The sequence below is a fragment of the Nyctereutes procyonoides genome, unplaced genomic scaffold (assembly GCF_905146905.1).
Source record: "Nyctereutes procyonoides isolate TBG_1078 unplaced genomic scaffold, NYPRO_anot_genome, whole genome shotgun sequence".
NCBI classification, from domain to species: domain Eukaryota; kingdom Metazoa; phylum Chordata; class Mammalia; order Carnivora; family Canidae; genus Nyctereutes; species Nyctereutes procyonoides.
This window is the reverse complement of record NW_026575052.1, coordinates 52,166,408-52,193,829: the sequence shown is the minus strand read 5'-3', so window position 1 is coordinate 52,193,829 and position 27,422 is coordinate 52,166,408. Positions and strand designations below refer to the sequence as shown.

The following is a 27,422-nucleotide window of genomic DNA, read 5'->3' as shown; positions in this document are numbered from 1 at the left end:
TGCCCTGAAATGCCATCGGAGCCTGCACGCAGTCCACGGGGCGAGCCCCGAGCTGCCGGCGCCGCTTGCTTTCTTTCCCGGAGAGGAACTTGTTATCATCAGCTCCCCGTGATGAGTCCACTGGAGAAAGTTCGGCTCTTATTATTATTTGAGATGCACTGATTAATAAAACAATAATAATAATAATAACAGAGTGAATACAGAGCCTTGCAGAACAGTGGGGCAGACACCAGACAGGACCCAATCTCTCAGATTTTCCAGTTTTCTGCAGCAGGGTGCATTGTCGGCTGCGGTGGTGGTGGCTCACCCTGCCCGGAGATCACTGTATTTGCAGGGCCTGCCCTAAGTTTCTGACACATGGCCCTCCCCGCTGCTCTCAGACACCCCCGGCTCCTTCCAGTAACAGAAATGAGCCAGGCGGTTTGGAGACACACGGGCCGACGTCCAAGGTCCCTGCTGACGGCTTTGTGTCAGGACCGCGGGGAGCAGGGGTGGCCGACACCGTGCCCCCCAAAGGGCTCCCAACCGGGGAGACCTGGAGATTCTGGTGTAACTCAGAGCTGCTGCTCAGTCTGTTACCTGAAAAACCTCATCCTGACACGGATCTGTGGGTGCCTTCCAAAACAATGCCAGCTGAAAGTGGCAATAAAGGGGGGGGGAGGCACAGAATTTAATTAATAATGAATATAACTTTTAAAAGAAGAGAAAAGGAAACACTGCCTTGTAAATCATAAGTGGTCATGTTTCCCAAGACCTCCCTTTAGTCTATTTTGAATATTTAGTAATATTTTCCCTTATGTTGAATATTGAGTAATATTTTCCCTTTAGTCTATTTTGAATATTAAAATGTTGGACTATGGACTCCTGTTTCACCATAAAACAGCGTTCCACAGAAATAAAATGCAAGCGGACGGATGCTGGTGCCTTTCTCCAAATTCATTTTTCTTACCTTTAAATGTCAGTCATGCTGGCTTAGAAAACATCCAATTTTGGAAAAAAAAATAAGGAATCTGAAGGAAGACTTCCTTTGCTATAAACTTACTGACAACAAATCAGAGTGAAATTTCTAGATGAGATGTTTGTATGCTTTGGTTATTTGGAATAGACCAAGTCCCCTCATTTCCACACCCCAAAACTGAGGAGGGGAAGGGCTCGCGGGCACGCGTGTGCTAATTCCAATGCCTCAGAGATACACGGGTGGGGGTGAAGCCTCCTGTGCACCTGCTACCTGGGTCAGAGAGTCAAGTCAAACTGCTAAATACTCACTTCTTAGGGAAAAGTTAGTAATATAAATGTGAGTGAGCCGATGAAAAGAAAGCATAGCGACCGTGGGGCACGTCAGACTGTGATTTGCACTTGCTGGGAATAGGTCAGTGGATGTGCAATTCCTAATTATTACAGATCCTTGTTTTTCTCTTGTACCAAGAAAAATGGTGGATTTAAATCATGCTCTAACGGTCATGGGTCTCGACAACAGCCGTGGGATGGGATGGCCTCGGCTCTGAAGCCCAACCAGTTATGAAAACTCTATTTGTCACGATTTAGAATCCACGTGTGTATGGATGGTTGTTAAGGAATTTGGAGAAGGCTCCGTGGGCACTAACGGGGGCTCTTCTCATACGGGAATAAGTAAATTAGGATAAATGTTGCCCCGATCTGCCAGCGGAACACATTTTTCCACCTATTCTAATCAACAAGGTTGATTTTTTAGGCTCTACCATAACTTTTAGCTCCCGGGCTGTGCAAAGCTGTCCATATTCTGTGTGCAAACTCCAAACACGGCTTTGATATGATCTTGTTTTGTTTTGTTTTGTTTCACTTATTATTGTCAACATACTCTATGGGTTTTGAAATAAAAAAAAAAACTGTAGCTACAGTTTAAGTGTGGGATTGATCCAGGACTCTCATTGCTCTTAGGTGTGATCCAGGGCCTCAGAAATAAAATATTTTCCTGTACTCAGTATTTTATAGTCCCGATAGCACACAGGGGAGAGGATATGTCTTTAAGAATCCAAAAAAAAAATGTGAAAACTGAAAAAACTTAGTCCCAAGTATTAACTCGCTGGGACCTGCATTTGTTCCCCAGATAAACTTTAAAGGAGATGCTCAGAGGAAAAACCCACGTACCCACCCATGTGTTCCCACTCTCTCATCAGGACCCAGGAAGATGCATTTCTGCATTTCCTCTCTCCGTTACTTTTTAGTCGGGACTTTATCTTAAAATTATTTACGAATGATTTACATTTTCTGTACCGGGGAAACAGTGTCAAAATTTGAGTTTCGAGTAGGAGAAAAATAGGCAGCTAAGAAAAAAAGGGGGAAAAAAAAAGACAACAGCAGTGTAAAGGACGAGGAAGCCGTGTAATTTCTTCACATGTGACGATACAGGATGCTCACACGCCGGGGCACACGTGGGAGACGTGTCAGCTCCGTGTCAGGAGATACCGGCAGCACTTAGTAGTTTGTGGAGTCTGTTTATCTGCTAAGTACCCGCGGAGCTCGCTGCTTGGGGGGTTCCGGGAGGCGGCCCTTTATCCGGTGGCTCCGCGTGGAATCCTACGAGGCGATTGTGCACGACCAAGTGTGCGTTAGGTTCTTAGGGCAGCGTCTCTCATGTGAGACAGGAACTTGAATGTGTGAATATTGTCAAGGATCTGTCTTGTGGCCCAAAATAATGAAGGTTAAAGGTTTAAGGTTATTTGGGATTTAGTGCCCACTCAGCCAGGTGGAATAAGAGGCAGGGACTGATGGAAACGGTAGGATCTATGAAGATAGATCACTTCAGATTCGATCAGGTAATCTCTCCACCATCGGCTGCATTCCGGGCAACGTGTCCGAGGGATTTCACAGGCGCATTTTTAATCATTGAAGTAGTAGCTGCGTTCTGTTGTGTTTGCGTGCAGTTCTTTCTTCTGTGGGTGTGCTTGTCCTACAGGAAGCTCTGCACCAGCATGAAATGCATTTTGTAAATAAAATATCTTGAGTGTTGTACCGTGAGTTCCTACAACGTATCAAAGTGACTCAAGTTTGTGGAAATTTTTTTAAAAGCTTGTTTTTTGTTTTTGTTTTTTGTTTTGTTTTTTTTTTTTTTTTATATGCAAACCTATTTGGAGATGGATCAGGACGCTTGTTCCCAGAGGTAGACAGGAGGACAGGGTTCTGAGCTGGGGCCTCAGTCACCAGACACAGAAGGGGAAGGAACTTGAGAAAACTCTGTGAAATGCTCTATAAACAATCATTTGTTAAGTCGGCAAATTGGTTTCGGTCATCAGCACATGACCTTTCTTTTTCTTTTTTTCTTTCTTTTTTTTTTTTTTTTTTTTTTTTAAGGCATTCGGCAGCAAGATAAGCTAACACTTGAGATCTAGCTATTGTTACAGGGTGATGGGTTACCGAGAGTTTCAGGATATCGGAGGTGAATTTTGGAAATGGCCACACGGGGTGTTGCTCTGTAGAGGTCAGGCTAGGGATCCCGGCCCGAGCAGGAGCGCGGGCTGCTCGCCGCGTGTTGTGAAATGCGGATAAAAAGTTGGCAAAAGGAGCAGAGTAAGTGCAGCAGATGGATGACAGACGCAGGCTTGTGGTGAAACGGGATTCCATGAAAAATTAATGAAATAGAAAGTGTGTCAAGGATGAGGTGGGCAGGCTGTGGGGCTCTTACTCCCCGGCGGGCGCCCAGGTGCCGGGGGCGAACCTCACCCCGGCTGTGGGGACGCGGCGCAGCGCCACTGCCACGCGTCCCCGTGAGCCCTCCCGCCCGCTGCTGACAGCTCCCGAGGAACGACTGGATGTCGTGATAAAACTAAATTGATTAAACCGTTCGCCATCATCTAATTGTGTCGGGCTTCCTGCCTCCCCCCCCCCCTTCTCTCTTTAAAATTTGTGTTAGTACCTCTGGTTTCTGGTGACCCGTGTCACAAGCAGTAATTTGAGATTGCTTCGAGGGCATTAGATATGATGAGTGAACTTGAATTTAGAATGAAAATGTGACATTCGTGTATCCGTATCTAAATAGGGGTGATCCAGCGATTGCCGAAGCGCTGTCCCAGAAGAGCATTATGTAAGGAAATGCAGAATGAGGAAATTGTATTTTTCTTGTTGGAGGCATGGGAAGATAACTCAGGCTTTGAAAGCATTCGGTGTCCAATTTAAAAACCACATATGTGCTTGTGGTTGTGCCTGTGTGCGCCTGCATGCACAGTGCAGACAGTTGAAACCTTTGAGCATTCTCTATGTCTGCCTGCCTCTTTTTCCAAAATGCTGGAGAATGAATGTTGGTGTTTTCGTGACATGAGCAATTCTAAGCAATTCGTAAGACCAAAAATAATTATACTACTCTGCTCCTCGTCATTTAAATATGTTGTTTCTAAATAGATGCTGCATTGACTAATTGGGCTCTTAATTACCAGCAAAGAAGATTTCTAAAAGGATAGATTTCCACGTAGTAAAAGCAAGATTTTAGAAGCACTTCTTAGAGCCATTTCTAAACTTTAAAAAAAAAAAAAGGCAAAGGCCAAGCGAAATATGAAAAGCACAATGTCCTTCACAAAATATTTCAACTATTGAGTGATAGCACTAACCATGCGGCTCTGCATTACGTGGAAAAACAGCCCAGCAGTGCCCCGTCTGAATTCACATTGTTAAGTATCTGTAAATAGAGTGAACCTGAATTAACCCCATCTCTTCAATTAAAATGTTTTTCCTCCCACTGAAATACAGAAGTATATGCCGTTAAATCGTCCGCTAGGCAAAGAGAATTGTTTCCTCCTAGCCGTTAATATACTGCGATTCACTTAAGAACGCACCACTATCCAATAAAGGGACGTTACTTTCAGAAAGAGGAGAGCATTTGTTCAATTCCTGACCACGTGTAAATCTGATATGCTCCGTGAGGCTTTAGGAAACGGGAAGGAAGGCACGTCTAGAAATTTGTGAGAGACTCCTGCCCCTGCATGGGCCCAACACATGCTCCCTCTGCCATTAAACTCACGTTGATCTGTTTATTTTATTTCTAAAGAGAGGGGTGCAGAGGCCCTTGCGCCTGGTTTTTGACCGGCTCCGTCTCGGGAAGGCCCTGGCGCATGCAGCTCTTACAGCCCCCATCCCCACTGCACAGTGAGGAGTGGGTGAGCTTCCCAGGAACCACATCAAACTATCACAACCTACAAACGGATAGATTTGCTCCTTAAGAGATCTCTAATTTTCCCAAAAGTAACCCTGATCCCTTGCAAAGACAGAAGGTGTTGTTTTTGTTTTTGTTTTCTGAAGAGTGATAAATATTTGGGGGGAAAAAAAAACCTTAATCTGAATGTCTGGGTCTTCTCCATACCCTGTGGGCATTTACTCATCTTTTATTCTACTTAACAGATATTGCATATGAAGGGCAGCAAAAAACCAAGTTGATTTCATTATTTTATTGATGAGAAATGAATACAATTAGTATCTGGTTTCTGTAAGAGAGCGGCTAGTGAACGTCCTCTTTGCATTATGCAGACACACACACACACAGACATACAGAATTACTATTACCTGTTTCAAATCATAAAAATCATCAATAGTTAACGTTACCTTTTAAATCTCACAAAATAGCCAACAGGTAACATCAGTTTTATATTTATGCTGAGGAGGGGACTTTACGTTTGATTAAGAAATAGTGTCTGGAAAAAAAAAGAAAAAAAAAGAAATAGTGTCTGGGAAAGGGGCCATTTAGATAAAGAAAAGTAGCGTTTATGTTTAGGATGGAAGGGACCTATGACATAAACGCTCAGTTGGCTCCCAGATTCTGAGATGGTCTCTCTTGACTCCCTAAGAGGTGAGGCGGTGAACGCTCCTCCTGTGCTGTGTCCACTTGAAATGCAGGAGCGAAGGTGGCTCGGCCAAGCATCCAGTGCGAGGATGGCTGGAGTGGCCGCGCGTGCAGCTGCTAATCCCGCTCCAACGTGACGATTCCCAGGAGCTGGCCTCCAGCCGAAAGGCACAGCTCTGTCTCCACTTCCAGGAGGATCAAAATCTCTGAGGGATTAGGGAGCGAAGTCAAGCAGTGTAGACAAAAGGTGGACCAGGACAGTTATTATTTCTAGGGTAAGCACCTGCTCACTTTAGCCGGAGTCGGCTTGCATTCGTCCCACTGAGCGTGTTTGTCACAGCGCCCATGGAGAACTTATTTATGAAAGAGATCGAGGTTTCTATCTGGTGCTGTTGCTTCACCATTTGGTCAAAAAAAAAAATGAAACAGATTACTCAGAATTTATTAGTAAACACTTTTTTCTGGAGTCTCTACTATGCAGAAGTGAATCTTACACCTGAGTGATGATAGCCCCATACTTCTAGGTGATTTGCACATAATAGGAAGTGTTCTTTTAAATACCTTGACCAGGATGTGCTTAGGAGAATTTTATAGATTTAATTAATCTTTGCTGCTCCATTTGTTTCGGATGAAACCCCTGACTCTTGTTTCCCACAGCCGAGAGATAGAAGACGGCCTCGTCGTTTTGCAGTGTCTGACACGGTGTCTCAAATACGTCTTTCTAGATGTGGCCTTAAAACAGGGTGGAGGGGACCCGGCTCTCTGAAACCGGACCTGTGACTCGTTGAAAATGCAAACTTGAGCGGAGCCCCCTTTTGGGCTTAAAAACAATAAAAAGTGGGGGAGCTACTATTCCTGAGAGGCAGAACCCAGGAATCATAATAAACCAGCTCAGAGCATATGCCTGGGACCCCAGCAATTGATTAAAAAACAGATTTTATCAGTCTGAGTCCATCGGAAGTACCCAGATTCCCTCTAGTTAAAATTAATGCAGTATTTCCTAAAAGTTTAATTGCTTTTGGAAAAGTGCAATTTAATAAACATGACAGAAACGTCAGCAAAATAGATTCTGACCTCCTCTGCACCCCAAGTCTGGCTGGGTTCACTCAACCCTGGCGGTAACAGATGCTCCACTTGCGTTAGGCTCGGGGCTGTGAAAGCATCGTGTCCTTAAAGGAAACTCGCTCTCTCTCTGTCTCTCTCTCTCACCCGGACCGTGTGGGGCCCGAGAGCCGAGGCAGCAAACGTGCAGGAGCTCAGGAAGTCTGACATGTCTGACGTGCACCCTTCAAACAAAAGAAGACTTCTCTAAATTCGGGTGTGCAGAGAAAGAATATTTAAAAAAAAAAACCCTTCTACTGTTCCTTGGGTGGATAAAAACACAGAGGGCCGAATTCGACCACTGACATAAAGGTACTTTTACGTGTGCCTCAGCCTCCCTACTAACACTGGAGACTAAAGTTTTTAAGGGACAACCCAGATTCCAGCAGATTCACAACAGGAAGTGACTTTTTCACTCCAAACGTATGGTTCAAGGATATGTTTTGTTTTGTTTTTTTTTATTCAAATGACTCGATGCTGCTCATTTTCCTCCTAAAGAAAAAAATAAATCTGGACTAGAAATCATTGCTATACTCCCAGGGAAAAATCCTAGGATAATCAGTAGCTTGTAAAAAAAACCCCAAGGCAGCAGAGTGGGGGTCCCCTTGCTTTGCCGGCCAGTGAAAGACACAGTGCTGGGGGCAGACACAGCGCCCTGGGCTGGGCAGGTGGCCTTGCCGTGTGCTAAACGTGTTTTCGGTCCTCATCTGCAGACGGGCGTCTGTTGGGTTCTGATTGAAACTCAGGGAAATGTTCACTTACCAAGCATTTAGGATGATCCTTATTTCAGATCTAACAAATTTGAGGGTTCATATAATTTTATGTAATCACCTGAATTTTTTCGTCCAATTTGTAAGGGAAGTTAAATTATGATTTGGGGTTTTGTGTGTAGATAATGGATAGAACTCAAGTCATTTAAAAAATTGCACTTGTGTGTTTTTGGTAGATTCCTCATACATGGAAGCCATATGTAGAGATGGCTGAGACTGGATTTAAAACACAGCTGACCCTCGAACAATGCGGGTTTGAACCCCAAGGGCCCACCCATGCACAGGTTTTTTTCCCATAAATACAGGGCGGTCCTGTAAGTTTATTTTCTCTTCCTTATGATTTTCCTAATGACATTTTCTTTTGTTTAGCTTGCTTTATTGCGCAAATACAGTATTCAATACATACAACGTACACGCTGCGTTACGTTATCAATAAGGCTTCCTGTCAACAGCAGGCCTTAGTAGTTAGATTGGGGGGGGCTCAGACGTCATACGTGGATTTTCAGCCACACAGGGGTTGGCGCCCGTACCCCGATGTTACTCACGGGTCCACTACACACGTAAGCATTTGTCAAAACGAGGGATATATATTGAAATATTAAAAGATTATCTGACTCTGAAACAGCAAGTATAATATATACGCACATTTTTTAGACAGGCATTTATAAAATCGTGTACAGAAGACAAAAATCCTGAGTAAACTTCTGAGAGTACAGACTCCTTGAGAGAGAGCGTAAAAAACAATGCCGTTGGTTGACGACCACGCTTTCTGGTCCTGAGGTCAACGCTCGTTCATTGTAAAGTTCCAAAATATCGTCTCACATCACAAAACAAGAGGGAAACATAAACCACGTGGTTGGACGAGATCTCAATGACCAGAGAATGACAGAGACAGGAAGACTGAGGGACAATAACCTCTTTCCCTTCCTTCCTCTACTCCCATCAGAGCGCACCTTCCTACATTTTCTCTTCTGTACCTTCTGAAACAGAAAGGGCCCTTCACATAAAAGTGTGGGGCACCCAGTTCTGCTCTGCTTGCAGGTTTGCCCTCAACATTTAATGTCTATTTAGACAACGGCTGTATCTGATGGAAGGACCATGTCTTCATTATGGGCAAAGAGCTACGAACTAAAAACACACACCAAAAAATCAGTTGGCATGGTCCTCGTCTCTGGGATTATGTTGTATTTGGGGATACACACATACCAACATGAAATAAAAAATACAGAATAAAAATAGAATAAAAGCACAGAATAAAAATACACCATTGAGACCCTAACGCACTATTAGGTTCTATGGGAAATTTTTTTTCAATGCAAAATATTATTGTATTCTTTACAAAATTGTTGGATTCCTATTGTATTTCTTGTATTACATCAAGTGAAACTCCTGTGTGAAAAGTAACTCATTAAAATATAAACCCCTCCAGGTTTGAAGGGTTTTACTTCCCCACAATGTCAAAACGTAATAGCTACTCAATTAAAACCCACTGAGAAAATGGATTTTTGTTTTTGAAATAAGAATTGCTTAGAGAAATAATCAAGACAGGATAGTAGGAAGGAACATTTTCTAAGGGGATTGTATACAGACCGTATGAGCTGTACCAGTTTTCATAAAGGAACAAACCATGGGCGACAGCAGGTGGGGTAATGCTCCGAAGCCATCCCCGGGAGGATGACGTGGAATTACCTGCTGGTGTGAGTGGCAGGCATCGTTCTGTGTGTGTAGTGACTTTGGGCGTGGGAGCCTCGATGAGCTGTGTTCCCATAAATCAGGACAGTGGCTATCTCATTGTATACCATCAATAAACGGTTGCCGTAGAATCAATTATTAGATTTAGATTGCAACTTTGTAAAGGCTGCTGTCTGACTTACCTTGAAGTTGTTGCTATGTAAATCTGAATTTATTCGCGCAGCAAACATTTATGGGAAACTTTTATATGTCGACCACCATGGTAAATGGCAGGGATTAAGTGGTAACAAAAGCTCTGAACATGTCCTGAAAGAGTCAGGAAGCACGTCTCACTTGGCTCTGGTGTCTTTGTAGTGCACATGGAAGAAATAGCTTACAAAACCCCCTTCCAGAGAGCTCAGGAGGCACATCTGTATCGTTTGTCAACCCAGCTACACCGATGATTGACGTGCTTGTGGGTTATTTGTGTGGATGGGGTGACATGAAACCCTGAGGCCCATACAAACTCCAAAGATGCTTCTCGGGGAGCAGGCCCCCGGAGCAGGGTGTCCCGTGGCCCTGACTCTTCAGCAGCCTCTCTCCTGTGCCTCTAGCTTGCACACCAGGCCACACCTCCTGCCTCGAGGGTGCATGTCTGTCCCTGACACTCCCAAACCTGTAACTGGTGCCAAGATCCTCCTATAGAGGTGCAGTCACTGCCCAAGAACTCAGCCACCATCTTGCTACTTGGCTCACAAAAGTCCAGCTCTGTCCTCCTTGCTAAGGGCACACATTGTGTGTGTCTGTGTAATGCAAAAGTCCAGCACCAAGGCTAAGAAACAAAGCAAACATGGCATCTAACTCATGATACAGCTTGGCTCTCTTTGTGACAAGGATGGCAGGTCTTTGCCTGGAGGTCTTACAAAGTAGGACATAGATCTCATCCGAATAGTCCTAGAAGCTGTTCCCACTGCAGTGTCCACTCAATACTGTGGACCCAGACCATGTCCTGAAGAAGAGAGGGCCCCTGAATCTGTCCCCCGCTCGCCTCTGTGCAGATGGCTTGATTCTTGGTCTTTCTTGACTCTCACCTATTAGAGACCTCTGGAGTTATCTCTGTCCCTCCATCTCTGTTCCTGTCTCAACCTTGTTCACGAAGCAGGATGTGTGCGGAACCCATGCCCACACTGGAGCCCTGGAAGAAAAAAGTCATCCGTGCGTCCTACTTACTTGTCTGCTGACGTCGGCAGCAGTGATGCTGTCTGCAGTCATTAGGTCTAGATGTTTATCTATCATGAGACTTGGAAACGTTTCCAAACTCAAACATCAGGGCAACAATAAGAGTGGGAATTGATAAAATTGAAGCCAGCAGAAAGCTGACATTAGCATCCACGCTTCTCCACCAGGAAACCGTCTGATCCTTAATCCAGGTGGTTAAGGAAATCCGTAAGTCCAGCTGCCCTTGACTCCTTTGGACTTTTCTTCTTTGAGTGTTTAGGCCGAGCTGATCTGTTTCCCTAAATAGCCTCGACTCGTTTCTTTCCACTCTAAAATGTTACTGCTTATATTGAGGTTCTTATCACTAGTATCAAAATCCTCTCCATCCGAAAATATTTAAGTTTCACACAGGAATGCAGAGACATCACCAACACTTACATGCGTGTATGTGTACGTATATATGTACTCACACAGTGTCATATTTAGGTGACCTATAAATAAAGTTCTAAGATAAAATTTAGAATAGGAAGAGTTGTGGATCCTGAGGGTTTCAGTGGGGTGAAGCGTCTGCCTTCAGCTCAGGTCATGGTCTCAGGGTCCTGGGACCAAGCCCCGAGTTGGGCTCCCTGCTCAGCAGGGAGTCTGCTCCTCCTGTTCTCTCTGCCCCTCTTCCTGCTTGTGCTTTCTCCCTTTCTCAAATAAATAAATAAAATAAATAAAATCTTTTTTTTTTTAAAGAAACTTTAGAATAGGAAGGGTACTCATTAGTCAAAATAACTATACAAAAACATGTAGATCCCAGGGTATGAGTGCGCTAGAGCTGCTGTAACAAAGCACCACAGATGGAGCAGCTTCAACAAATGTTCACTGCCTCACGTCCTGGAGGCTGGAGCCCGCGGTCCGGGCGGGCGGGGCAGGTGTCCCCGAGGCCTCCGTCCTGGGCGTGCAGACGCCGTCCCCTCCCCGTGTCCGCACACGGTCATCCCTCTGCACGTGTCTGTGTCCTCATCTTCTCTTCCTATGAGGACCCCAGTCAACCTGGATCAGGGTCCATCTTAGTGACCACGTCTTACCTAAGTCACCTCTCTAAAGACCCCGTCCCCAGATGCAGGCTCATTCTGAGATCCTCGGGGTTAGGAGTCTATCACATGAATTTCAGGCACATAATCCAGCCCATAACAGACAGAAAAGCACAATTCTATTCACTTTCAGAGATATTTTCTGAAAGCTAAGGGTTCTATGGGTTTTCAGAGCCCCCTCTCCAGAAACACCACGTCTGCCTTTGTGCAGGCCAGAGAATCCGTGGGTTCCGTGTCATGACCGTCATATCTCCAGCATGTGAACCATGATATCTCCAGTGGATGATCTACACTCATATAGTTGGGCTAAAAGAGATTTGATTAAATAGCATCCAGACTGTTTTTCTCCAGGATTTGCCATGAGTGTTGTCAGCCGACGTGAGGGTACAAAGCTCAGTGAATTTGACCTTATCCTGCCTTGTTTCCTCGTCTCCTCCCCTCTGATAGTGAACTAGCATGATTGTAAGGGGAGTGAATGGGGGAGGATCATTTTCAGCCCCGACTGACCACTCTTCTTCCAAGTGGAGTAGGATCCACGCTGTACCTTTCTTACCAGGATCCTAGGATACCATCAACTCAACATCAGCTTCATATTGGATGAGGGAGGTGGGACCCAAAGAGATAAGCAGCTACTTCGGGAAGCTAAGGAGTGAGAGAGCCTGGAGCTTGGGTCCTCAGTCAGCTGCTCTTGGGCGAGAGGCACCATCACCGTGGGTGAAACGGAAAGCCCACGGAAGCGCTGTGGTGGCAGCGTGGGGCCCTAGGTCAGGGGGATTCCACGCACCGGCGGGGGTGGACCGCGCACCGAGCCCGTGTTCCCTGAGCCACCGGGGGTCCTCCTGGGGAAACTCTCAGAAGCAGCGTGGCCGGTGCCCGTAACAGCCACAACACAGAGCTGGGTGCAAAGGGCTCCAAGGAGGTCTCCCACGTGCCATGTTCACTGTGAAACCAGCTCATAACATCTTAATGACTGTGTGGATGTGGATGAGTTTGTATATATGTAAATACACACATATGCAAATATTTGTGTCTGCATTTCTTCCACTGTGCGTTCATTTGCTTAAGTGGTGTCAGTAACACAATTTTCTGATTTGAAGATTAAAGAGACCGTAGAGATCATTGAACAAACTCAGGCATCAGCATTTTCAGTTTTCAGACGCCTGTGTAGCACGTATATTGAATTCCAAAATAAACGTATTCCAAAATGAGGACGGCGCGCATATTAAATTCCCAAATAAATTGTCGCATAAGGCAAAAATTTTTTAAGGAATACCACAAATTAAGATTAGAGATAAGGACGTTTTAAAATTCTCTCAAAAGACAAATGGGAAAAAAACGAAGCCGGCATGCTGTACATACACTGCACCGTATGCAGATGAAGCACCTTGTCTGTTGTGACTTTCAGATTAGTTAACGCTTCACAATGAAAATAAAACATACTGTTCATTCAGTGAAATGCTGGAACTAAATTTGGATATTATAGAATGAATTCATCAGATTTATTTGCACTTTTTTGGGTTATTCTGCGTCTGGATTTAAAATGAAAACACCCTGCATTACTTTGTGTGTGTGTTTCTGTGTGTTTGTGTACAGGATGTGTTTTATCCACTCTCATGCGTAAAGGATAAGTTCGCCATTCCAATTTCCTAGATTAAGCTGGCTCAGACTCTGTGCTGGAGAAACAAAGTCAAAATCACATCGTAGCCACAGGTAAACATATAGGCTGTGTTTTAAATTCACTGAGTAAATGGATGAAATCTGGACTCCAGAAACAAATCTGAGGACGGAATAGTTAAGAGGACATCTGAACTCACCCTGGGAGCACCGATTCTGGAAATGCCAACTGGAACACAAAACGGTGAAAGCACACACCCTCGTAAGGAAGCACCGTGCTCTCCCACAACATATCAAAGGGGCGGTAGCGCGGACGACGAGATACACACACACCTCGTCTGCACACAAGCTCGGAAATCACTCCTGCCCTCTGTTCAGAATCTTACTTATAAAATCATTCCACCTCGACACACGCAGGCGGGATCTCTGTTGTTTTTCCAGTTCCTCTGTAGACAACTCACTCATTCTTGGTCACATTTTATCTATGAATCTTGATCCCTTTTCCCCAGAAATGAGAATGGGACCTCCCCTCCAGCCTGAACTTAGAGAGCGAGCGGAGATTTGGGTCGGCTCCCCCTCCAGTTACATGGACTGAGGGAGGCTCTGCATCAGGGAGGGTAGTGTGAACTCGCATGATTGAAGGGGAGTCAATGGGGGAGGATCATTTTCACCCCCGGACTGACCACTCTTCTTCCAAGTGGAGTAGGATCTGCGCTGTACCTTTCTTACCAGGATCCTAGGATACCATCGACTCAACATCGGCTTCGTGTTGGATGAGGGAAGTGGGACCCAAAGAGATAAGCAGCTACTTCGGGAAGCTATGGGGTGAGAGAGCAGGGAAGAGGGGAGAGCTGAGAAATGATAAAGGGCAGATTGCATCGCGGCAGAAGGGGCTTGAGCCTGGGACGTGGAGCCCAGTCCACCAAGGGTGCAGCCTCTCAACAACCGTATGCGTGGGACTCAGGCGACACGTGGTGGGCAGTATATCCGGCGTCACTGGGCTTTTGTGAACGTCCCGCTGGCGTAATACACATGCATAAATTTCTTTATTTATAAACCTGTCTTCCAACTCCCTGTCGATTTACAACAAAAATTGCGCCTAATCTGAGCGACTTAAAATGTGTGTGCAAGGCCTCTGCCCTTCGTGTTACAAGTATGAAAACAGCAAAGCCCGGTCGCGGAATCTAACTGCTGATGTTTCCAGATGAAAACAATACATGGGCAAATTTAGAAAATACTCTGATGATAACCTTGTGTTTTTTAAGTTAGTTTTTAATACCTGTTCTTTCTGAATTCTTTTAGATCCACATTAACATTTATTTGGCCCTAAAACAGAGTAAACGTTTACCTCTTGTAATATTTTGGTCCATTTCCTTCTTCTTTGTAGCTTTGTTGTTTGTTTGTTTTTAAGTGGCTTTAATTTTTTTTTTAAGTGGCTTTAATTCTTTACACAAGTTGGATAATAATGAATCAGTTACTGTCCTGGTCCGGCTTCTGCTGAGGGTCCCCCAAGCTGACGAAGGGAAAACTCTGGAATTTGAGATGTAGGTCTGTTCATCAATCCCTTGCTACCTTCATTCGGGTGAGCACTGCCTTGGCTCTCGGCTGTGATCATTGCAGGTCTTGTAGAGTTTCGGAGCGGAACAGTATTTGTGGGATCATTTTCATTAAAGGAATGGGAACATAGAATGGATAATGTCTTATGTGGACCCACCTAAGGAAAAGTTACAGATGCCATAAACCTGATAACCTTCCAGATGGGCGCATCCACACCAGGCACATGCAAGTCAAAAAAAAAAAATCAGCAACAAAACAATAAATACAACTGTTCATCTACTTGTGTTTTATACTCTTTCCTCTTCTTCTACTGTTAGATTAGTTGGTGTCCCAAAATTTCCTGCATGTGGACTGTCAAGCCTCCACCAATGATTTCCTGACAAGGGTAGTCACGGGGCACACAGGGCGGGTCTGCCCGAGTAGGGCCAGGGTCCATCTGCAGTGGGGGACTACTTAGAAATGATGCCTGTAAGCTCTCCGATTTAGACAGTCGAACTCACAGGCCCCGGAATTTGTGAAACAGCACTAAATATTATTATAATTCTGCTAAGTTCCCAAAGACCCCCCCCCCACAAGACATTCTTTTCTCCTTCTTTTTTTTGTTACACTTCCCCGAGGTGCATTACTTACCCATCTGTGACTTTGGTGTTCCTGCTTTATATTTGCCTAAGACAGCATTTAATTTTTTTAGGGTTTTCACAAAATCAACTCAAAGCCATCCTTGGTGCGCGTGTATATTGAGACAGACCAGAACCATTTCTAGAGTCTCAGAACGGGGATGAAGCAGAGAACCAGTGCAGTGGACGGAGGACCACCAGTGGGGGAGCAGAGGACACGACCTGGGGCAGGACCCGGATGCCCATGGTTGGGCGGGGCCGCCGCAGGGTGTCACTGCCCCCCAGGCCCCAGCGCTGCCCCTTGTCACGCCCATGGTGGCCAGACATCAACCGCCATCACATGTACCTGTTGATGTCTCTGCTCCAAAATCGCTGAGAAATGAGCCCGATTTGTGCCCGCAAATGAGAAGAGTTCAGAAAACTTGAAAAATTAAAACTGACACAAAACTCATGACTTAGTCAAGCAGATACAGGAAGTGTGGCTTTGTGCACCTGTGCGGGGAGGCCCATTTGCGGTCCTGCCAGGGAACGGGCAGGTCAGGAACGCATGACGTGAAAGTGTGAGGACACGCACTCAGTGGGATCTCAAGAGCGCTGCCTGGTGGGAACCCAAAAGGCGTGAGTACACCTCCAGGTCCTCCAAGGCAGATGTGAACTTGAGGGTTATTTTCTAAACTTTTAAAGGAACTAATATTTTATTATAATACTCTCTTCAGCAGATCCTTGTCATCCATGATATATATATATATATATATATATATATATATTCAGAGATTTGTGAATCATAAATTTGGCAATATTTTATAGCACGTCATTTCTCCCATGGAATGGAGTAAAGTAAAATTTCCAAATGGGGAGATTCATGCAGCGTTCAAGATGCATGGTTTAGTTTGGTTTGGTCTTTTTTTTTTTTTTAAGCTTGGGATATTTTGATTTTTATAAATTTTACAAACTGTTTTACTGAAAGACTTCTCAGAGCTAGTGCTTGTTGATAAGATCTAAGGCGAGGAGAAGCAGGCAGTGTGATTTATTTTTAAAAATTTTGGTGTAACATTTTAAACTTAACTTTTGCGGGCCATACGTGAAAGCCTCACTTAACATTAACATTCCAAAAAAAAAAAAAAACATTAACATTCCATGGGATAAAGTTTTGGAAATGTCCAAATAATTGAGCACTGCTGACCTTTTCCATAGGCTCCTTCACAATGGAATCTGCTGTATTAGGATTTTTAATTTCCCTACACCTATTTTCTTCCTCAGAACCATAATTTTTTTAGACCCATTAATACCTTTTTTATTACTGTCACCAGCTATATTAGAGGACTATCTACGAGATTTCGGGTGACTTTCTATCATCTGTTCAGAATCCGAGCCACCTTTATGTGGAAGCCACGTAGCCCACGGTGGCACTTCCACGTGCACTAGCACACGACACAGCACACAAACGATGGATCTGGAGGGGCTTCCGCAAAGCATAACCCACGACTAACGTTCATCCTTGTCCAGCAAGGTGTCCAGAGCTCTGTCCGTCATCTGGAGGAGAGGGGAGGCCAGTGGTGATGGGGGCATCCAGCCCCACTGCCCCACCACCCAGCTCTGGAGACTTCTGGAGCATCTTCTCCCTTCCCTCCACTTCCCAAGCCTCTGTCGCTCTACGAGTCTCTTCCCTATTCCCAGTAAATGCTCTTTTAGCTTAAAACTGGCTTGTTTAGTTTCAACTGCTTATAAATAAGAATATCATATTACTTTCTTTTCGGAGTCCTTTTAAAATAATAGAGCAAAGCACAAATGAGACACACAGTGTCGGGAAGTGGGTGGTGAGTCATTGGCGGGATCACCCTCCCGCGCAGTGATTTGACTCCCGTTCAGCATCTCTTGGGAGGCTATTCAGTTTCAATACCACAATACCTGCACATCTCTACATTTCCTAGATCTTTGGGGTCAATTGTCAGCCACAGTTTTAAAAGAATTATGTTATTACATTTAATATGATATAAACCCTGAAAGTTTCCCAATCAGCTAATCAACATCTATTATTCAAATAGAAAAGAAAATGCACTTAGTGGTCTTTGTTTCTTCCTTAAACCCCACTTACTTTCAGAAAGAAGGTTATATCATCATCCTATCCTCCCACAGTGAGACTCTGCGAATAAAAATACATGACCAGATTGAATGGAAGAGTTTGGGAGGATAATCTGACTACCGAACGTTAGAGGAAGTGCTGGTCTTCCTGGTGGCCAAGGCAAAAGGGGAAACAGAAAGAGGGGTGTTATGGACTTCTTGTTTTCTAGTCAAAGCAGTCAACAAGGGTGTGAAGAAAAAAAATAGGTTATTTGACTCCGGAACATAAGAGAGCATATGTAACTAATTGGATATGATGGTTATAAAAGAACGTCATTAAGGTTTCACCGAAGCATCTGGTTCTCCATCAGCTGGTCCTGACGGACCGTCCACACACAGCCAGATCTAAAATGTGCTCCCGATGGCTGGAGGTGCTCACGGTCTTCGGGAGGTCACTCCATACAATCCAGGCTGGCACAGCCATGTCAGGGCCATACAGGTGGGTGTGAAGCACCCTATGCATCCAATACATTAATAAGCCAACCCAAGTTGATTAAATGCAAAATATAAGAAGTGGGTTAGGATTCACACCTAGTCTTTACCACGTAAAGGCTGAATTTTGAGGATACCATTTTTACATTCTGAATGCACGCCCAGTACGCCAGCGCTGATCAGCAAAGTAAAGGCTCCAGGCACGTTAGACATGCTCGTTAGGTGAATTATTTTAGCTTTAGTTTTTAGTAAATGAAACAAAGATTAGAATTTAGCCTTAAAAACACCATGCCTCAATTTTGCTTGCTCCTCCTGCCGGCTTCTGGATGGAGAGGCTTACCCCTCAGCTGACCAAAGGGCCTGACAGCCCAGCGTAGACGCATCCGATGTTGGATGACCTTCCTGCCCCCAGAGAACCATCGACCTGGAGCACCGACCTCTAATGCTTCCAAATCCCGGCCTCCAATTTTATATAGAAGCTGTTCAAATTTTCTTCCTTTTTTTTTTTTAAACTGCCATTCCAGCTCAGATAAAACCTTTCTTCTCCTAAGTTTTTTTACGCACACACTGTCCTACCTATTCTCGCCAAATGTTTTTTAAGCAGTGGAACACTTGGTAACTGAAATCACATGGAGTCTCCTCATGCAAAAGAAAGAAGTAAGCTTTGAAAACCTTTAGAACTGCAGGGAAAGGTTTTGTAAGCCCTGGTGGACGGAGCACCGGGCCCTGATCGGGCTGTGCTGTAGTTACCACCCCGCGGTAGGGACTGTCCTGCGCACCCTGCCATCGCTTTCCCTGTTTCCCGTGGAAGCAGTAGAGCCCTTACGCGGATGGCCACCTCGAAGGTGGCACAGAGTGACGTCAGCTCTTCATGTCCCCCCAAGACCTGGGGCACGGGCTTCACGATCCACGGGAGGTGCTCTGTAGTGCCTGTGGACGGAATTCTGCTCCCGCCGTCATCGAGCAATCTTCTGCACCTAAGGCGGCAAGGTGGACTTACAGTCTCGTCATAGGGCACCTTGCCTGAAACGCTCAATTCCCATCTCCTTTTGGCCAAAGCAAAGAGGATGTGGGATCTTAAAAAAGCTCCTTAACCCCCTGGGAGGGGGGAAACCTGAGAACAACCCCATAGCACAGTCCCGCCAGGGTACTTCACACACCCAGACTCTGCATTTCTGTGTGCGTGCTTGTCATGTCCGAGCATCCCCTTCCCTCAGCAGGCTCCACGCCCCGCTACCCGCTCATCTGGTTGTGAAATCCCAAGGTTGATATGACTTGACATAATTTTCTTTCCTGAGTCCCCCCGTGACCAGGACAGTTCCATACGTAAGGTGAGAGTTGGCCAGGGACACGTTACTGGGTGCTCTGTGCCCTTCAGCTTAAAGCATTTCTGAAACGGGTCAGCCCCATTCCCCTGGTGGCCCGTCACCTGCCAGCCTCTCCGGGTTGTCTTCCTCCCAGGTGTTCCGGGGCTTCCGTCTGACTTCTCATGGCCCAGGCCCTGACTCCACCTGTCTCCTTCCAACGAGACTTTTCTCTTCAACTGGTCACTCTTACAACCTGATGTCACCTAGCTGACGTTGGCAACCATTCAATACACCTTCACAAGGAAGAATGAGAGACCAAAAACACATTGTTGTAACTAAGGAGCTTGCTTGCTAATAGGAAGAGAAGAGCGTTTTTACCCAATGCAATCACGACACTGTGGTTTCAGCCATCCACAGCGAGACTGGGAGAGATCTTTCTGGAGAACGGTGAAGGAAGCCTTCCCAGTGCCCTCAGTCCATGCTCCACAGGCACAGCTCCCCGCACAGAAACCACGCGAGGTGCTCCCACACCAACTTCCTCATGCAGAGCATACGCAAAGAAAAAGAAAAGAAAGGAATGAATAATGTAATACACCTGGTAATTTCTTACTTTTGTAGGAAACAGAGCTCATCAAAAGTATGTAATGTTTGCCTACATACGAGCTGTGTGAGCTCTTTCCGAAAATACTAATTTTTTGCAAGATGAAAAACTATTATATTTCTGTTTGGAAAATAACCAGTGAGTATAGAGCACCTGTTGTGAACGCCCATTGTGTTGTCAGCAGCTGGACAGAGATTCAGTCATAAATTAGAAAATAGTCCCTGTCACTTAGGCTTCCGTCCTGGAGGGACTTGGAGGCACGAATTTGGAACACCCGTTTCAGATACAGCTTAGAACATTATTGCTTTGTGTATTGTCTTAATGGATCTGAGGCATACATAATTTGGAAATTAATTTTTTTAATGGGGTGGATTTTGAACAGCACAAATAATGGGCAGTTTGAACGTCCTGGAAATAAAAATTAAGCATCGGTCTAACTTTGGGTGGATAAAACACATAGAGAATGTAATTAAGCTTTACCTTTTTTATTGGGAAGCTTTTGGAGGCGTGGAAGCACAATTCAGAGTCATACTGAATTCTAGGCAGCTATAAGAAGTCTACCACCATCTGGAATAACCTAGAAATGTCAGAGCCAACACTCTTCCTATTCCATTTAAGGAAGAAGTTACACGTGTAAATCTACAATAAAACAGACAAAGAGGAAACACTTCATCAGTCATCTTCATAAAAAGAGATAGCACTCATCCCTTCCAAGGGCCCAGCCAGGCTGCAGCCCCATTCACCGGAATCCGTAATGCAAGACAAGACTGAGTTCCTGAGATGTTAAGTAGCTTGCCTGAGATCACACAGCTGGTAGATTAGCTTTGAACATCTCCAAATTTCTTATCGTCGTCACCTCTCTCCTCTGTCAAGCATAGGAAACCCTCAGGGAAGAGTCCCCCATGAGAACTCCCCTGTCAAAGGGCAGGAAATGAAACCTGGGCCCAGAATCAGTGCTCATGGATGTGCCCGAGGCTCCCCACCGGCACTGCGGTGCCAGGGATATCTATTAGCCGTCTTTGCTTCTCACGTTGAAGGTGCCAATGCCAACTCCCCTGGGAAAGAATGGCCAGATCCAGGCCAGCCATAGCATGGGAGCTGGCTGATGTCCCGGAGTTCCTCAGGGTTGGGTTAAGATGCCCCGAGCCTGTTTCAGGGGCCAGGTGAGCACTGGGCCAGGCCTCAGGTGACCCACTGTCACTCCACCGCTGGCTGAATGCTCCCTGAGACTTTTTGAGAACCGACTTCCAAACACCGACATACACTGCGTAGAACACAATGCCTTTCCACACTCGGCCCCTTGGTTTGGCTGTATTTGCTCTGCAGCCTCCCTGGGAAGTCCTTGGAAACATTTCAGGCGTGTGTGGAAAGCCCTGCTCTTCCCCATGCTGGTCTGAACAGGTTGGGAAATGGTATATGGAGCAAAGTCCAAGTCCCATTATGGCTTTTATGGCCAATAAAAACAAGGTTGAAGGCGGGAGCGTGGAGTGAACTGTGAAGTGGGTGATGAGATCCCGAGGATAGGTAACCCCACGTCTTCCTCGGGCTCCTGCCCACGGAGGAGTGACAGAGGACACCATCGGGCCTCCTGAATTTCCCAGGTAAGCAAGCGTGTCCACTTCCTCATGGGGGGAGCAAACCAAGGGACGAAGGGGCCCCTCCAACACCCACATGAATGTTGAGTGTACCAAATATCTCATGCTGATTGATCCAGTTTCTCCTCTATTGGGCTCGTGCCAATAACAGATACAACGTTTATGTGACCAACATCAAATCCAGAAATTCATACCTCGTTTCTCTTCCAAATAGTAACTTTTTAGGAGAAAGGGTGATAATCATCCAAGACCCATAAAGCCCAGAGTGTTTAATTCAGTGCCACACAACACTCCTGAGGACTCGGATACTCAGGATTTATTATTAAGATTCAGAGATGATGACGGAAAAATAGAGATATATTAGAAATTAAATGTATTTAATGGTCTGAGTATGAAGGACAATAAATATTGTTGTCATGGGACAAATTAATAAGTAATATAAATCACTGATGACGAGGACATTGACTGTCCTAGAAGATCTCCAGTCTTGCTTCCCTTTCTGATGGACTATAAACCTTCACAGACTCGGGGTGTGGAGGTTCAGGACATGCTGTCCTCCACCAAGCACCTCGGAGGGAAGGCGATTAACACATGGAGGGGACAGTCTCTCAGGAGAGCTGCACGTAAAATGACCGGGGAAGGGAAAGGCAGCTACTTCTCAAATTAGCATAATTAGTAATTATCTCTTAATAGCCCCACTTGGCTTTGGAGACTTGGCACTTGAAATTCTGCTTAAAGTTCAGTGAGGAAAAACAAATTTCACGCTGAAATGTCTCAATAACACAGCCGAGCTGCTGAGGTAATGGTCTGGGTGAGGCGAGGGGAAGGAGGTGAGCATATGGACACCTCCAGCTCTCCCCTATAAGAACCAGGTAGGCAATCACACGTATTTTGACAGAAAACACCAAAGAGTATGTAGCACCACTGAAACTCCCCCTGGTCTTTCTGTCTTTGAAAATACTTTCAGAATTTTCCTTCCCTGGGGAGCCCGTGTCACCAGCTAGGTATTGAGAGTCATCCCATCTAATAAAAACGTAATATAGCTTCCCTGAGTTCAAAATAATAAAAAAAAGATGAAAAATAAAAATAAACTACAATAAGAGAAAGAAAAACAGCATCAATGTCATAATCAGCCTCTAACAAATCCTAGAAGGACCTTCCTAAGTTGCTTACAGAATTTAAATCCAAATAAGATTCATAAGTAGCAAAGGGCTAATGGCAAGGAAACCGGTGGATGCTTTCCATTTTTTATTAAGATATGGTTGGCAGGACACGAAGAAGACATATTTACATTTTTACGTAGCTCAATGACATCCTTCTTTAGCCTGGACAAGGTACACTTTGCCACTTGTCAAAGCAATCTTTTGTTATTAATCAGCTGCACTTGATTTGTGTATTGTAGCAATTTGAGGGAAGTCTAAACTATCACCTTACAATATTGATCGATAAACCACTGGACGATGGGTTCAAAGAGGCAGGTAAGCAAGTCTCCAGTCTGCAGACATTTATTTAGCACAGGAGCAAAAAAAAAAAAAAAAAAAAAAAAAAAAGATGCCCACGGGGTTGGTCATTCTTACTTTAAGAGCGCAATAGTGTCAAGAGGTTGAGAGTGAACACATTCATGGGGATCTGACACTACTCATCCTCCTTCCTCCATGTTTAAAATATTCTGCTTGGGCCCTCCTCCTTCCTCCTTTCCTAACCTCAACCTCATTTCTTCCAGCCATCACATGCTCCTCTGATTATATTCATGCAGCACTCCCCGGTCCCACGCCCAGATCTGTCCACGGTGTTGGGTGTTCTTTGATGTGGCTCACAGGCTGATGGGTTGATCGCATAAATGACTCTTGAAAGAGAAAGAAGAAAGGAAGGATTTAATATTCATGATCCCTCAGTGCAGAGCACATGCACATCATCTCACTGAATCTTCACAAGAACCCAAGCAGATAGATACTATTATTTCTGTTTTGCAGGAAAGGAAAATCAAATCTTAAAATGATATGAAATATGGCAGAGAGAGAACTTGAACCTACACTTTTCCTCCCTCAAAACTCATGCCTTCCCCCCTAAAATGATGTAGCCACGCAGCACATTAGCAGCTACGGTTTTTGAGGAACTTCTGTACTGTTTTCCAGAGTGGCTGCACCAGTTTGCATTCCCACCAACAGTACACAAGGGTTCCCCTTTCTCTACATACTCACCAACACTGGTTGATTTGGGGTTTTTTGAAAGTAGCCATTTTAGTAGGTGTGAAGTGACATCTCATTGTGATTTTGACTTGCATTTCCCTGATAATTGGTGATGTTGAGCACTTTTTCATGTGCCTGTTGACCTTCTGTGTAGCTTCATTGAAGAGATGTCTGCGAAGTCCTTTGCTCATTTTTTAATCTGGTTATTTGTTTTTGCTATTGAGTTGTAGGAGTTCCTTATATATTTCGGAATTAACCACTTCTCAGTTGTATGGTTTGCAAATATTTTCTCCCATTCTTTAGGTTCCCTTTTCTCTTCTGTAGTTTCCTTTGCTGTGCAGAAGCTTTTTCATTTTATGGAGTATTGCTTGCTTATTTTTACTTACGTAGTCTATGCTTTTGGTATAAATAAAGGTTCAACTTTATTTTTTCATATAGTTATCTAGTTTTCTCAATATCATTTATTTAAGAGACTGTCCTGTATCCTTTCTGTAATCCTGGCTCCCTTGTCAAAGATCATTAACCACATGTGTGAGTTTATCTATAAGCTTTAAGCTGGTCGATCAGTATACACGTCTGCCTTTACACCAGTGCCATATTGTTTTAACTACTGCATCTTTGTAATATATTTTGAAATCTAGAAGTGTGATGCCTTCAGCTTGCCTATTTTTCTCCAAATTGATTTGGTTATTTGGGATCTTTTATGGTTTCACGTGAATTTTAGGATTATCTATTCTATTTCCATAAAAGATGCTATTGAGATTTTGATGGAGATAACGTTGAATCTGTAGATTGCGTTGAGTAGTATGAACTTTCTAACAATATTAAGTCTTCCAATCCATGAACATGGGATGTCTTTCCATTTATTTATATCTCCTTTAATTTCTTTCATCAGTGTTTTATACTTTTCAGTGTATAAATCTTTCTCTTCCTTGGTTAAGTTTATTTTTAAATATTTTATTCTTTTTGATGTTATAGTAAGTGGGATTATTTTCTTAGTTCCCTTTTCAGATGGTCCAATGTTTATGTATAGAAATTAAACTGACTTTTGTATGTTGATTTTGTATTCTGCAACTTTACTGAATGTATTATGTCCAGAAATTTTTTAATGTGGCATCTTCAGGGTTTTCTGACTATAAGATCATATCATCTGCAAATATAACCATTTTACTTCTTCCTTTCTGATTTAGATTTCTTTTATTTCTTTTTTCTTGACTAATTTATCTAGCTATGGCTTACATACTGTGTTGAATAGAAGTGGTGAGAGTAGGCATCTTTGTCTTGTTCCTGATCTTCAAGGAAAAGCTTTCAATTTTTCATTATTGAGTAATGTAAATAATCTCATTTCTGGGGATCCCTGGGTGGCGCAGCAGTTTGGCGCCTGCCTTTGGCCCAGGGCGCGATCCTGGAGACCCGGGATCGAATCCCACGTCGGGCTCCCAGTGCATGGAGCCTGCTTCTCCCTCTGCCTGTGTCTCTGCCTCTCTCTCTCTCTCTCTCTCTCTCTCTCTCTCTCTGTGACTATCATAAATAAAAAATAATAATAATCTCATTTCTGGGTATATATCCTAAAAAATGAAATAGAAATCACAAAAGCTCTCTTATCCCTATATTTATTGAAGCATTACTCATAATAACAAAGATATGAAAATGATCCATATCTTGGAATAAGTTAGAATGTTATATTTCAGACTTTAAAAAAAAAAGAAAATCCTGCCATTTTTGTCAATACAGATGAACCCGGAGGACATTATGCTAAGTGCAACAAGCCAGTCACAGAAGCACAAATAGTACATGATTCCACTTCTGTGAGATATCTAAAGTAGTCAAATACATAAAAGTAAAGATCCTGACACCTGTTGTCAGGAGTGTGGGAAATAGAAGATGCAAGATGAGCAAGTTATAGTGATCTGCTGTACAACATAGAGCCTGTGGTCAACAATACAGTTTTGTGCACTTAAACATTATTTAGGAGGGCAGATCTCATGTTGTGTTCTTAACACGCATACACATCAAACCTAAAGGAATGCAAGGAAACTTTGGGAGGTATCAGGTATCTCTATTTCCTGATCGTGGTGATGGTATCACAGATGTTTACATATGTACAAACTCATCAAAGTGTGCACATTTAGGATGTGCAGTTCTTTGTGCATCAATCACACCTCGGTAAAGCTGTAAAAAAATTATTCTGGAAGTTAGGGAGTAGAATCATGTAATACTGATACATCCTCAGTCGCCATCTTACATGGATGAATCTTGACCTGCAGTGTTTGCCAGCAGAGTGCCTTGCTGCAGGGTCTAAGCAGGGAAGATGTGAGCACAGTCATACTTTCCTGTCCATGCACAGTTAACATTCTTGCAGTCAAGGTCAATCTGTATCACTGCCTACTACTTAAATGAACATATCACTGCATCTTTGGATGGAACAAACTGTGCTCTCCAGACCAAAGCTTGGTTTGGGTAGTTTGGCTTTGAGAGTCCAATATCTTTTTTCTTTGCCCCCACCAATTTTCTCATGTCATCCCTAATACACAGGGTTTTCCCTCAGTTTCTATAATTTTCCTGTTCTTACAAGGCACTGGATGATATATAAAGTTAAATTAGAATCTTTGCCCCTGAGAAACAGAAATCCCAAGGGCACCAAGGAAGCCTGTGCTGTACAGAATCCCAGACAGAATCACTATGAGCCATGTGGTTTCCAGATCTTGTATCTTCCCTAAGGTGAGCATGAGTCAATGTGTCACTTTTCCCAAAGAGACCTAAGTCTTAAGCTTCAGCATATATAGGATGTTGGAGACATTCAGAGTCCCTGCCCCTCCATGAGTATAGGCCAGTCCTGGTTTCCTCCACAGGGGGAGATGAAACAGAGAAAATCTTTAATTCTGTGATGCTATGGAAACCAGAACTTTAGTCCTAGTTTAATGCCAGTTTTCTGAGCCGGATGTCTACTTAGTTATAACCAGGGGAGAAGCCAAGATGTTTCTTTTGGAAAACTCAAGGTTGACGAACTAAGTCAACAATGCTTGCATATGCACTAGGCCCCACTCTCCGATTCTAAGGTGACATGTGGCACTGAGCCTCTAGAACGGTGCTCAAACCACATACTTCTAATAAAATAATAAAGTTCATATTCCAAATCAGAAAATTGGAAGGCTGAAAAAAACAGGATTATGAAACTGAATCAAAATGATGATATGAAAAAAATATGGTATGAAGGAAGCACCAGGGCTGAACAGATGTCAAACCAGAGATTAAAGTGGCATCACTGAGCCACACAAGTGTTTACAGGAAGAATAAGATTCTAGAAAATGGGATTAATGAGAACTTGAAGAATTGTGGGTTACATCCGTTCCTCCCCCCACCTCAGAGCATACCCTCGGCCGCCTCTGGTGAGGTAGATATGAAGTGAAAGTAATAAACGAGTGTCATGTGGAAAGGTTGACAGCCGACCAGGGTCACAAGTGTTGAACTGTGAAACTGAAATTGTGTAAAAATCTGGGACACTTTGAAAAGTAGGCTCCAAAACAGGAATCCTGTGAGGGAGAGAATGTCTTTGGAAGCAATATTTGTTTCAATGGAAATAATTTGTTATCGATTTGATAAAATAAGAAAAACCCTGAACTTTTCACCCTTTGTGCATAGCTCCTTTGGGGCAGGGTATGGAGAGAAGGGTGCATGAGGTGTGGTATTGGAGGCACTGCGGGGGGGGACCCCAGTGGGAGCTCTGCTGTCCACTTTGCTCCC

General features: G+C 44.1%; 1 protein-coding gene across 1 annotated transcript in view; it reads left to right on the top strand.

Annotated features, from left to right (window-relative positions):
• Nucleotides 1–27,422, top strand: part of ADARB2 (adenosine deaminase RNA specific B2 (inactive)) — a 337,200-nt gene that overhangs the window by 1,228 nt on the left and 308,550 nt on the right. The window lies entirely within an intron of this gene.